The sequence below is a fragment of the Microcebus murinus genome, chromosome 7, assembly GCF_040939455.1.
Source record: "Microcebus murinus isolate Inina chromosome 7, M.murinus_Inina_mat1.0, whole genome shotgun sequence".
Classification (NCBI taxonomy): Eukaryota; Metazoa; Chordata; class Mammalia; order Primates; family Cheirogaleidae; genus Microcebus; species Microcebus murinus.
The window spans coordinates 21,247,904-21,260,463 of NC_134110.1; the positions used below are offsets into that span (position 1 = coordinate 21,247,904).

Sequence of the window (12,560 nt, forward strand, 5' to 3'; positions counted from 1 at the left end):
TTGGAGCGTGAACATACTGGGTGAGGGCGCCACGTCTTTGGGCTGAGGTCCAGCAACGGGACCATGCCTGGCACACACACCGGAGGCCGTTGAGTGGGCCCGGTGGCAGTAACGCCAGGGACTAGGCTTGGGGGTACGTTATCTGAAAGCTACATGGTTGCATCGACCAGGGGGGAGTGACTGGTGCATGCGTGTTCTCTGAATGTCAACGTGTGGGGTACAGTGGAAGCTCTCTGAGCGTTTGGGTGGCAGGAGTGCCTACGATCCCCGTGTCCCTTGCGGTTTGGGCGTCACCGAACGCCACGGCGGGGCCTCCGTGGTGAACAGGGCCAGCACGTCTTTGTCCCGTGCACGGGATGGTTGACGGGGAAGGAGGATCCCGGTAGCGCCCTGGGGTAGTGACCGAACCGTGGTCAGTTCGTCTGGGCCACTTGGGTGTCTGAGAGTCCTTCGAGGGTTGGAGCGATTCCTAGGTAGTGCCAGGAATGGCTTGACACGAAGCCTGTGAGGCCTTCGTGACCCGAAGAGCCATCGTGGGCTTCTGTCTCCCTGACGTGGGGGCCGCTCGTTGAGCTGAGCATCGTGCAACGTCAGAAACGCCCGAGAGGGGCGACGAGAAAGCTTAAGAGTGCTTTACGCACGGGAGTCATAGCGATCGGAGGATAGGCAGCCTTGTCTTTGGTCGTCGTCCCCCGGCCTCGGGAGACAGCCACTGTGGCCTGGGCCCCTTACCTTTGCCGATGGGAATTTGGAAAAGGAACACGCGCGGTCCCCGTATGCCCACACGTGTGATCTCTTGCCGCAGGACGCAGTGGAGTGAGACCTGGGCTCCTTTCCGGGGGATGAATTTCTCCTCTCCCCTGTGTGCCGATGTCAGGGAAGCCTACGGGGGAGCAGTTCCGGCCGCCATCCCCAGAGTCCCGTGGGAATCCCCTCCTACGGTAAGGGTCCTGTCCCACGGTCACCGCGGTGCCTGGTTGGGGTGGGGATGGGACGGTGACTCCGCGTGGAGGCGGGGCCCTGACCGTGCTAGCCCGGCACGGGGGCCGGTCATGGCTTGTGACGCCGGTCTCCCTGGTGGGAGAGGGTGGCTCGGCGAGTCCCAGGGTGACAGAGAGCCGAGTGCTCAGTGTCGGACCCGTATCTGGGGCCCCAGGTCCCTTTCGCACGCGTGCCTGGATCGATGATGTCTAAAAAAAAATGGAAACTTTTGAAATCTGAACAAAATGAGTGAGGACTCGAGCTGAGGTCCAGCACGGGGATCGCCACGCTACCAGGGTGGAGGGAGCTCAGTCAGCACAGCTAGGGGTGTGTGGCAAGGCCTGTGATGTTCGGAGAGCTAAAATGCTCACGCGCTTTGAAGCGAATTGCTTGGGTGGTGGTGTGTCCAGGCCCAGTTGGTGGCTTGGGGTAGCATGGAAACCCTTTGAGGGCGTGGCCGGTGGCTTCCTTACCGCCCCCTCCCGAGACCCCGGGGAAGTGAGCGGGAATTGGCGATTCCCCCTGGGAAATCAGTGCGCCTTCCCATGAGCCCTTCTCCCACCTGGCCGAGCTGGCCAGGGGCTCCGATGGGTGGTCGATCTCTGTTTTCTCAGGAGGGCAAATTGAAAGGTATGGCCCTCGTTGAGCTGAGCATCGTGCAACGTCAGAAACGCCCGAGAGGGGCGACGAGAAAGCTTAAGAGTGCTTTACGCACGGGAGTCATAGCGATCGGAGGATAGGCAGCCTTGTCTTTGGTCGTCGTCCCCCGGCCTCGGGAGACAGCCACTGTGGCCTGGGCCCCTTACCTTTGCCGATGGGAATTTGGAAAAGGAACACGCGCGGTCCCCGTATGCCCACACGTGTGATCTCTTGCCGCAGGACGCAGTGGAGTGAGACCTGGGCTCCTTTCCGGGGGATGAATTTCTCCTCTCCCCTGTGTGCCGATGTCAGGGAAGCCTACGGGGGAGCAGTTCCGGCCGCCATCCCCAGAGTCCCGTGGGAATCCCCTCCTACGGTAAGGGTCCCTGTCCCACGGTCACCGCGGTGCCTGGTTGGGGTGGGGATGGGACGGTGACTCCGCGTGGAGGCGGGGCCCTGACCGTGCTAGCCCGGCACGGGGGCCGGTCATGGCTTGTGACGCCGGTCTCCCTGGTGGGAGAGGGTGGCTCGGCGAGTCCCAGGGTGACAGAGAGCCGAGTGCTCAGTGTCGGACCCGTATCTGGGGCCCCAGGTCCCTTTCGCACGCGTGCCTGGATCGATGATGTCTAAAAAAAAATGGAAACTTTTGAAATCTGAACAAAATGAGTGAGGACTCGAGCTGAGGTCCAGCACGGGGATCGCCACGCTACCAGGGTGGAGGGAGCTCAGTCAGCACAGCTAGGGGTGTGTGGCAAGGCCTGTGATGTTCGGAGAGCTAAAATGCTCACGCGCTTTGAAGCGAATTGCTTGGGTGGTGGTGTGTCCAGGCCCAGTTGGTGGCTTGGGGTAGCATGGAAACCCTTTGAGGGCGTGGCCGGTGGCTTCCTTACCGCCCCCTCCCGAGACCCCGGGGAAGTGAGCGGGAATTGGCGATTCCCCCTGGGAAATCAGTGCGCCTTCCCATGAGCCCTTCTCCCACCTGGCCGAGCTGGCCAGGGGCTCCGATGGGTGGTCGATCTCTGTTTTCTCAGGAGGGCAAATTGAAAGGTATGGCCCACATGCAGGGACGGGACCCCGCTTTATTTCCTGGTCCCTTTCGCCTACGTGAAAGCACTCGCGTGGAGATCGAAGAGCAGACGCCCCCTGTGGAATCTTAGCGATCTTTCTTATCAAAGACCGGGCTGGCCACCCAGCCAGCCACGGGATACGGCGTGCTCGACCCTTGTGGGTTCCCTCATCCACCCAGCAAGCCCTTTGGAGCCTACGGCTGAGCCGGCTCCAGCCGCGCGCAGCGTCCGTCATTTCGGAAAGAAAGCGACGTGGCTCTACGTTTCAAATGCTGAACTTCCCACGTGGGTGGCAGTGGCCAGCCTCCCGGGTCCTCGGTGGGTTTCCATGGTCTTTGAGGTGATGATGAATGATGACGCAGCGGGTGTGCCAGGGAGACCTTGAGTCAGGGGCCTCGGGACAAGGCATTTCTATGCCATGCTCGTGGGCGATGTGAGCGTAATGCCTCTGGTGTTCCACGTGGCCAGACAGACGTGGAACGTGAAATCCTAAGAGCGCTTGCAAGGAGAGGTTCCATTCGGCAAATTGTGTTTCCCCTTGTACTCTGCAGATCGTGCTGTACGCGATCGCGGGGGCGTTCGCCGGCGGAGTGGGGAAGTGCTGGTCTGTCCACGTGCGGTGGCCCGCCTACGCGGGCGGGACCACCAGAAGTCACTCCCCAGGTAACGTCCGGTTTTGAGCGGACTGAGGATTGCGGGCCCAGCTAGTTCCCTGTGAGCAAAAACGCGGGACGTGCTCAGTTTGGAGGGTGGGTTGTTCCCCACGGGGAGGTTGTGGGCGTCGGGCCACTGGTCAGGCATCTAACCTTGTCAAGACGCATACAGATTTTGTGCGCCGGCCTCCACGTGGAGTGACCCCACGCTCCCTGTCTGAGCGATGGCGGGAGCGTGATTTGCACGCGATGACGTTGAGCGAGCTCCTCCCTCCTGCGGGTTTGAGAAACAGACAGCCGCACTCCCCCTCACACACGTCCCCTTGTGTGTCCCCTCTCGCTCCAGGAAGACGCGGCCAGGATCTGGATTTCGCGCGGGCGAGTTCACTCTTGTCCCTGGAGACCTGACGAGAAGGAAGGCCGTGCCGGAGGTCATTCTTCCATCCCGTCCCCTCGGGCCTGCTGCGGGCATTCCGGTATCGGTGAGCCGCGTGTTCTGAAGTGTGACTCAGTTTCCTCGGGGCACCATGAGCTCCTAGTGACAGGGAGAGCCCGGCGATGCCGGCCGGCCGCGAGGCTGGCGCCTGCCTGTGGTGCCGCTCTCCATGCTGGAGCGCCGTGGGTGGGCTCTCCCCGGGGTGACGGAAAGCTGAGTTGAGCGGTGTGTGCCCCCTGTCTGGGGCTCAGGGCCCCCTGGCGAAAATGTGCCTGGTTCGAAGGTGACTTAACAAGGCGCAGTGGATGTCCTTGGAGCGTGAACATACTGGGTGAGGGCGCCACGTCTTTGGGCTGAGGTCCAGCAACGGGACCATGCCTGGCACACACACCGGAGGCCGTTGAGTGGGCCCGGTGGCAGTAACGCCAGGGACTAGGCTTGGGGGTACGTTATCTGAAAGCTACATGGTTGCATCGACCAGGGGGGAGTGACTGGTGCATGCGTGTTCTCTGAATGTCAACGTGTGGGGTACAGTGGAAGCTCTCTGAGCGTTTGGGTGGCAGGAGTGCCTACGATCCCCGTGTCCCTTGCGGTTTGGGCGTCACCGAACGCCACGGCGGGGCCTCCGTGGTGAACAGGGCCAGCACGTCTTTGTCCCGTGCACGGGATGGTTGACGGGGAAGGAGGATCCCGGTAGCGCCCTGGGGTAGTGACCGAACCGTGGTCAGTTCGTCTGGGCCACTTGGGTGTCTGAGAGTCCTTCGAGGGTTGGAGCGATTCCTAGGTAGTGCCAGGAATGGCTTGACACGAAGCCTGTGAGGCCTTCGTGACCCGAAGAGCCATCGTGGGCTTCTGTCTCCCTGACGTGGGGGCCGCTCGTTGAGCTGAGCATCGTGCAACGTCAGAAACGCCCGAGAGGGGCGACGAGAAAGCTTAAGAGTGCTTTACGCACGGGAGTCATAGCGATCGGAGGATAGGCAGCCTTGTCTTTGGTCGTCGTCCCCCGGCCTCGGGAGACAGCCACTGTGGCCTGGGCCCCTTACCTTTGCCGATGGGAATTTGGAAAAGGAACACGCGCGGTCCCCGTATGCCCACACGTGTGATCTCTTGCCGCAGGACGCAGTGGAGTGAGACCTGGGCTCCTTTCCGGGGGATGAATTTCTCCTCTCCCCTGTGTGCCGATGTCAGGGAAGCCTACGGGGGAGCAGTTCCGGCCGCCATCCCCAGAGTCCCGTGGGAATCCCCTCCTACGGTAAGGGTCCTGTCCCACGGTCACCGCGGTGCCTGGTTGGGGTGGGGATGGGACGGTGACTCCGCGTGGAGGCGGGGCCCTGACCGTGCTAGCCCGGCACGGGGGCCGGTCATGGCTTGTGACGCCGGTCTCCCTGGTGGGAGAGGGTGGCTCGGCGAGTCCCAGGGTGACAGAGAGCCGAGTGCTCAGTGTCGGACCCGTATCTGGGGCCCCAGGTCCCTTTCGCACGCGTGCCTGGATCGATGATGTCTAAAAAAAAAATGGAAACTTTTGAAATCTGAACAAAATGAGTGAGGACTCGAGCTGAGGTCCAGCACGGGGATCGCCACGCTACCAGGGTGGAGGGAGCTCAGTCAGCACAGCTAGGGGTGTGTGGCAAGGCCTGTGATGTTCGGAGAGCTAAAATGCTCACGCGCTTTGAAGCGAATTGCTTGGGTGGTGGTGTGTCCAGGCCCAGTTGGTGGCTTGGGGTAGCATGGAAACCCTTTGAGGGCGTGGCCGGTGGCTTCCTTACCGCCCCCTCCCGAGACCCCGGGGAAGTGAGCGGGAATTGGCGATTCCCCCTGGGAAATCAGTGCGCCTTCCCATGAGCCCTTCTCCCACCTGGCCGAGCTGGCCAGGGGCTCCGATGGGTGGTCGATCTCTGTTTTCTCAGGAGGGCAAATTGAAAGGTATGGCCCACATGCAGGGACGGGACCCCGCTTTATTTCCTGGTCCCTTTCGCCTACGTGAAAGCACTCGCGTGGAGATCGAAGAGCAGACGCCCCCTGTGGAATCTTAGCGATCTTTCTTATCAAAGACCGGGCTGGCCACCCAGCCAGCCACGGGATACGGCGTGCTCGACCCTTGTGGGTTCCCTCATCCACCCAGCAAGCCCTTTGGAGCCTACGGCTGAGCCGGCTCCAGCCGCGCGCAGCGTCCGTCATTTCGGAAAGAAAGCGACGTGGCTCTACGTTTCAAATGCTGAACTTCCCACGTGGGTGGCAGTGGCCAGCCTCCCGGGTCCTCGGTGGGTTTCCATGGTCTTTGAGGTGATGATGAATGATGACGCAGCGGGTGTGCCAGGGAGACCTTGAGTCAGGGGCCTCGGGACAAGGCATTTCTATGCCATGCTCGTGGGCGATGTGAGCGTAATGCCTCTGGTGTTCCACGTGGCCAGACAGACGTGGAACGTGAAATCCTAAGAGCGCTTGCAAGGAGAGGTTCCATTCGGCAAATTGTGTTTCCCCTTGTACTCTGCAGATCGTGCTGTACGCGATCGCGGGGGCGTTCGCCGGCGGAGTGGGGAAGTGCTGGTCTGTCCACGTGCGGTGGCCCGCCTACGCGGGCGGGACCACCAGAAGTCACTCCCCAGGTAACGTCCGGTTTTGAGCGGACTGAGGATTGCGGGCCCAGCTAGTTCCCTGTGAGCAAAAACGCGGGACGTGCTCAGTTTGGAGGGTGGGTTGTTCCCCACGGGGAGGTTGTGGGCGTCGGGCCACTGGTCAGGCATCTAACCTTGTCAAGACGCATACAGATTTTGTGCGCCGGCCTCCACGTGGAGTGACCCCACGCTCCCTGTCTGAGCGATGGCGGGAGCGTGATTTGCACGCGATGACGTTGAGCGAGCTCCTCCCTCCTGCGGGTTTGAGAAACAGACAGCCGCACTCCCCCTCACACACGTCCCCTTGTGTGTCCCCTCTCGCTCCAGGAAGACGCGGCCAGGATCTGGATTTCGCGCGGGCGAGTTCACTCTTGTCCCTGGAGACCTGACGAGAAGGAAGGCCGTGCCGGAGGTCATTCTTCCATCCCGTCCCCTCGGGCCTGCTGCGGGCATTCCGGTATCGGTGAGCCGCGTGTTCTGAAGTGTGACTCAGTTTCCTCGGGGCACCATGAGCGCCTAGTGACAGGGAGAGCCCGGCGATGCCGGCCGGCCGCGAGGCTGGCGCCTGCCTGTGGTGCCGCTCTCCATGCTGGAGCGCCGTGGGTGGGCTCTCCCCGGGGTGACGGAAAGCTGAGTTGAGCGGTGTGTGCCCCCTGTCTGGGGCTCAGGGCCCCCTGGCGAAAATGTGCCTGGTTCGAAGGTGACTTAACAAGGCGCAGTGGATGTCCTTGGAGCGTGAACATACTGGGTGAGGGCGCCACGTCTTTGGGCTGAGGTCCAGCAACGGGACCATGCCTGGCACACACACCGGAGGCCGTTGAGTGGGCCCGGTGGCAGTAACGCCAGGGACTAGGCTTGGGGGTACGTTATCTGAAAGCTACATGGTTGCATCGACCAGGGGGGAGTGACTGGTGCATGCGTGTTCTCTGAATGTCAACGTGTGGGGTACAGTGGAAGCTCTCTGAGCGTTTGGGTGGCAGGAGTGCCTACGATCCCCGTGTCCCTTGCGGTTTGGGCGTCACCGAACGCCACGGCGGGGCCTCCGTGGTGAACAGGGCCAGCACGTCTTTGTCCCGTGCACGGGATGGTTGACGGGGAAGGAGGATCCCGGTAGCGCCCTGGGGTAGTGACCGAACCGTGGTCAGTTCGTCTGGGCCACTTGGGTGTCTGAGAGTCCTTCGAGGGTTGGAGCGATTCCTAGGTAGTGCCAGGAATGGCTTGACACGAAGCCTGTGAGGCCTTCGTGACCCGAAGAGCCATCGTGGGCTTCTGTCTCCCTGACGTGGGGGCCGCTCGTTGAGCTGAGCATCGTGCAACGTCAGAAACGCCCGAGAGGGGCGACGAGAAAGCTTAAGAGTGCTTTACGCACGGGAGTCATAGCGATCGGAGGATAGGCAGCCTTGTCTTTGGTCGTCGTCCCCCGGCCTCGGGAGACAGCCACTGTGGCCTGGGCCCCTTACCTTGGCCGATGGGAATTTGGAAAAGGAACACGCGCGGTCCCCGTATGCCCACACGTGTGATCTCTTGCCGCAGGACGCAGTGGAGTGAGACCTGGGCTCCTTTCCGGGGGATGAATTTCTCCTCTCCCCTGTGTGCCGATGTCAGGGAAGCCTACGGGGGAGCAGTTCCGGCCGCCATCCCCAGAGTCCCGTGGGAATCCCCTCCTACGGTAAGGGTCCTGTCCCACGGTCACCGCGGTGCCTGGTTGGGGTGGGGATGGGACGGTGACTCCGCGTGGAGGCGGGGCCCTGACCGTGCTAGCCCGGCACGGGGGCCGGTCATGGCTTGTGACGCCGGTCTCCCTGGTGGGAGAGGGTGGCTCGGCGAGTCCCAGGGTGACAGAGAGCCGAGTGCTCAGTGTCGGACCCGTATCTGGGGCCCCAGGTCCCTTTCGCACGCGTGCCTGGATCGATGATGTCTAAAAAAAAATGGAAACTTTTGAAATCTGAACAAAATGAGTGAGGACTCGAGCTGAGGTCCAGCACGGGGATCGCCACGCTACCAGGGTGGAGGGAGCTCAGTCAGCACAGCTAGGGGTGTGTGGCAAGGCCTGTGATGTTCGGAGAGCTAAAATGCTCACGCGCTTTGAAGCGAATTGCTTGGGTGGTGGTGTGTCCAGGCCCAGTTGGTGGCTTGGGGTAGCATGGAAACCCTTTGAGGGCGTGGCCGGTGGCTTCCTTACCGCCCCCTCCCGAGACCCCGGGGAAGTGAGCGGGAATTGGCGATTCCCCCTGGGAAATCAGTGCGCCTTCCCATGAGCCCTTCTCCCACCTGGCCGAGCTGGCCAGGGGCTCCGATGGGTGGTCGATCTCTGTTTTCTCAGGAGGGCAAATTGAAAGGTATGGCCCACATGCAGGGACGGGACCCCGCTTTATTTCCTGGTCCCTTTCGCCTACGTGAAAGCACTCGCGTGGAGATCGAAGAGCAGACGCCCCCTGTGGAATCTTAGCGATCTTTCTTATCAAAGACCGGGCTGGCCACCCAGCCAGCCACGGGATACGGCGTGCTCGACCCTTGTGGGTTCCCTCATCCACCCAGCAAGCCCTTTGGAGCCTACGGCTGAGCCGGCTCCAGCCGCGCGCAGCGTCCGTCATTTCGGAAAGAAAGCGACGTGGCTCTACGTTTCAAATGCTGAACTTCCCACGTGGGTGGCAGTGGCCAGCCTCCCGGGTCCTCGGTGGGTTTCCATGGTCTTTGAGGTGATGATGAATGATGACGCAGCGGGTGTGCCAGGGAGACCTTGAGTCAGGGGCCTCGGGACAAGGCATTTCTATGCCATGCTCGTGGGCGATGTGAGCGTAATGCCTCTGGTGTTCCACGTGGCCAGACAGACGTGGAACGTGAAATCCTAAGAGCGCTTGCAAGGAGAGGTTCCATTCGGCAAATTGTGTTTCCCCTTGTACTCTGCAGATCGTGCTGTACGCGATCGCGGGGGCGTTCGCCGGCGGAGTGGGGAAGTGCTGGTCTGTCCACGTGCGGTGGCCCGCCTACGCGGGCGGGACCACCAGAAGTCACTCCCCAGGTAACGTCCGGTTTTGAGCGGACTGAGGATTGCGGGCCCAGCTAGTTCCCTGTGAGCAAAAACGCGGGACGTGCTCAGTTTGGAGGGTGGGTTGTTCCCCACGGGGAGGTTGTGGGCGTCGGGCCACTGGTCAGGCATCTAACCTTGTCAAGACGCATACAGATTTTGTGCGCCGGCCTCCACGTGGAGTGACCCCACGCTCCCTGTCTGAGCGATGGCGGGAGCGTGATTTGCACGCGATGACGTTGAGCGAGCTCCTCCCTCCTGCGGGTTTGAGAAACAGACAGCCGCACTCCCCCTCACACACGTCCCCTTGTGTGTCCCCTCTCGCTCCAGGAAGACGCGGCCAGGATCTGGATTTCGCGCGGGCGAGTTCACTCTTGTCCCTGGAGACCTGACGAGAAGGAAGGCCGTGCCGGAGGTCATTCTTCCATCCCGTCCCCTCGGGCCTGCTGCGGGCATTCCGGTATCGGTGAGCCGCGTGTTCTGAAGTGTGACTCAGTTTCCTCGGGGCACCATGAGCGCCTAGTGACAGGGAGAGCCCGGCGATGCCGGCCGGCCGCGAGGCTGGCGCCTGCCTGTGGTGCCGCTCTCCATGCTGGAGCGCCGTGGGTGGGCTCTCCCCGGGGTGACGGAAAGCTGAGTTGAGCGGTGTGTGCCCCCTGTCTGGGGCTCAGGGCCCCCTGGCGAAAATGTGCCTGGTTCGAAGGTGACTTAACAAGGCGCAGTGGATGTCCTTGGAGCGTGAACATACTGGGTGAGGGCGCCACGTCTTTGGGCTGAGGTCCAGCAACGGGACCATGCCTGGCACACACACCGGAGGCCGTTGAGTGGGCCCGGTGGCAGTAACGCCAGGGACTAGGCTTGGGGGTACGTTATCTGAAAGCTACATGGTTGCATCGACCAGGGGGGAGTGACTGGTGCATGCGTGTTCTCTGAATGTCAACGTGTGGGGTACAGTGGAAGCTCTCTGAGCGTTTGGGTGGCAGGAGTGCCTACGATCCCCGTGTCCCTTGCGGTTTGGGCGTCACCGAACGCCACGGCGGGGCCTCCGTGGTGAACAGGGCCAGCACGTCTTTGTCCCGTGCACGGGATGGTTGACGGGGAAGGAGGATCCCGGTAGCGCCCTGGGGTAGTGACCGAACCGTGGTCAGTTCGTCTGGGCCACTTGGGTGTCTGAGAGTCCTTCGAGGGTTGGAGCGATTCCTAGGTAGTGCCAGGAATGGCTTGACACGAAGCCTGTGAGGCCTTCGTGACCCGAAGAGCCATCGTGGGCTTCTGTCTCCCTGACGTGGGGGCCGCTCGTTGAGCTGAGCATCGTGCAACGTCAGAAACGCCCGAGAGGGGCGACGAGAAAGCTTAAGAGTGCTTTACGCACGGGAGTCATAGCGATCGGAGGATAGGCAGCCTTGTCTTTGGTCGTCGTCCCCCGGCCTCGGGAGACAGCCACTGTGGCCTGGGCCCCTTACCTTTGCCGATGGGAATTTGGAAAAGGAACACGCGCGGTCCCCGTATGCCCACACGTGTGATCTCTTGCCGCAGGACGCAGTGGAGTGAGACCTGGGCTCCTTTCCGGGGGATGAATTTCTCCTCTCCCCTGTGTGCCGATGTCAGGGAAGCCTACGGGGGAGCAGTTCCGGCCGCCATCCCCAGAGTCCCGTGGGAATCCCCTCCTACGGTAAGGGTCCTGTCCCACGGTCACCGCGGTGCCTGGTTGGGGTGGGGATGGGACGGTGACTCCGCGTGGAGGCGGGGCCCTGACCGTGCTAGCCCGGCACGGGGGCCGGTCATGGCTTGTGACGCCGGTCTCCCTGGTGGGAGAGGGTGGCTCGGCGAGTCCCAGGGTGACAGAGAGCCGAGTGCTCAGTGTCGGACCCGTATCTGGGGCCCCAGGTCCCTTTCGCACGCGTGCCTGGATCGATGATGTCTAAAAAAAAATGGAAACTTTTGAAATCTGAACAAAATGAGTGAGGACTCGAGCTGAGGTCCAGCACGGGGATCGCCACGCTACCAGGGTGGAGGGAGCTCAGTCAGCACAGCTAGGGGTGTGTGGCAAGGCCTGTGATGTTCGGAGAGCTAAAATGCTCACGCGCTTTGAAGCGAATTGCTTGGGTGGTGGTGTGTCCAGGCCCAGTTGGTGGCTTGGGGTAGCATGGAAACCCTTTGAGGGCGTGGCCGGTGGCTTCCTTACCGCCCCCTCCCGAGACCCCGGGGAAGTGAGCGGGAATTGGCGATTCCCCCTGGGAAATCAGTGCGCCTTCCCATGAGCGCTTCTCCCACCTGGCCGAGCTGGCCAGGGGCTCCGATGGGTGGTCGATCTCTGTTTTCTCAGGAGGGCAAATTGAAAGGTATGGCCCACATGCAGGGACGGGACCCCGCTTTATTTCCTGGTCCCTTTCGCCTACGTGAAAGCACTCGCGTGGAGATCGAAGAGCAGACGCCCCCTGTGGAATCTTAGCGATCTTTCTTATCAAAGACCGGGCTGGCCACCCAGCCAGCCACGGGATACGGCGTGCTCGACCCTTGTGGGTTCCCTCATCCACCCAGCAAGCCCTTTGGAGCCTACGGCTGAGCCGGCTCCAGCCGCGCGCAGCGTCCGTCATTTCGGAAAGAAAGCGACGTGGCTCTACGTTTCAAATGCTGAACTTCCCACGTGGGTGGCAGTGGCCAGCCTCCCGGGTCCTCGGTGGGTTTCCATGGTCTTTGAGGTGATGATGAATGATGACGCAGCGGGTGTGCCAGGGAGACCTTGAGTCAGGGGCCTCGGGACAAGGCATTTCTATGCCATGCTCGTGGGCGATGTGAGCGTAATGCCTCTGGTGTTCCACGTGGCCAGACAGACGTGGAACGTGAAATCCTAAGAGCGCTTGCAAGGAGAGGTTCCATTCGGCAAATTGTGTTTCCCCTTGTACTCTGCAGATCGTGCTGTACGCGATCGCGGGGGCGTTCGCCGGCGGAGTGGGGAAGTGCTGGTCTGTCCACGTGCGGTGGCCCGCCTACGCGGGCGGGACCACCAGAAGTCACTCCCCAGGTAACGTCCGGTTTTGAGCGGACTGAGGTTTGCGGGCCCAGCTAGTTCCCTGTGAGCAAAAACGCGGGACGTGCTCAGTTTGGCGGGTGGGTTGTTCCCCACGGGGAGGTTGTGGG

At 61.8% G+C, this 12,560-nt stretch overlaps 5 pseudogenes; all 5 read left to right on the forward strand.

The window, feature by feature from the left end:
- The first annotated feature begins 1,177 nt into the window (after positions 1-1,177).
- On the forward strand, positions 1,178-1,252 carry LOC142872192 (uncharacterized; annotated as a pseudogene).
- Positions 1,253-2,233: 981 nt separating this feature from the next.
- Positions 2,234-2,308, forward strand: LOC142872193 (uncharacterized; annotated as a pseudogene).
- Positions 2,309-5,264: 2,956 nt separating this feature from the next.
- Positions 5,265-5,340, forward strand: LOC142872202 (uncharacterized; annotated as a pseudogene).
- Positions 5,341-8,296: 2,956 nt separating this feature from the next.
- LOC142872194 (uncharacterized) lies at positions 8,297-8,371 on the forward strand (annotated as a pseudogene).
- Positions 8,372-11,327: 2,956 nt separating this feature from the next.
- On the forward strand, positions 11,328-11,402 carry LOC142872195 (uncharacterized; annotated as a pseudogene).
- Positions 11,403-12,560: the final 1,158 nt, after the last annotated feature.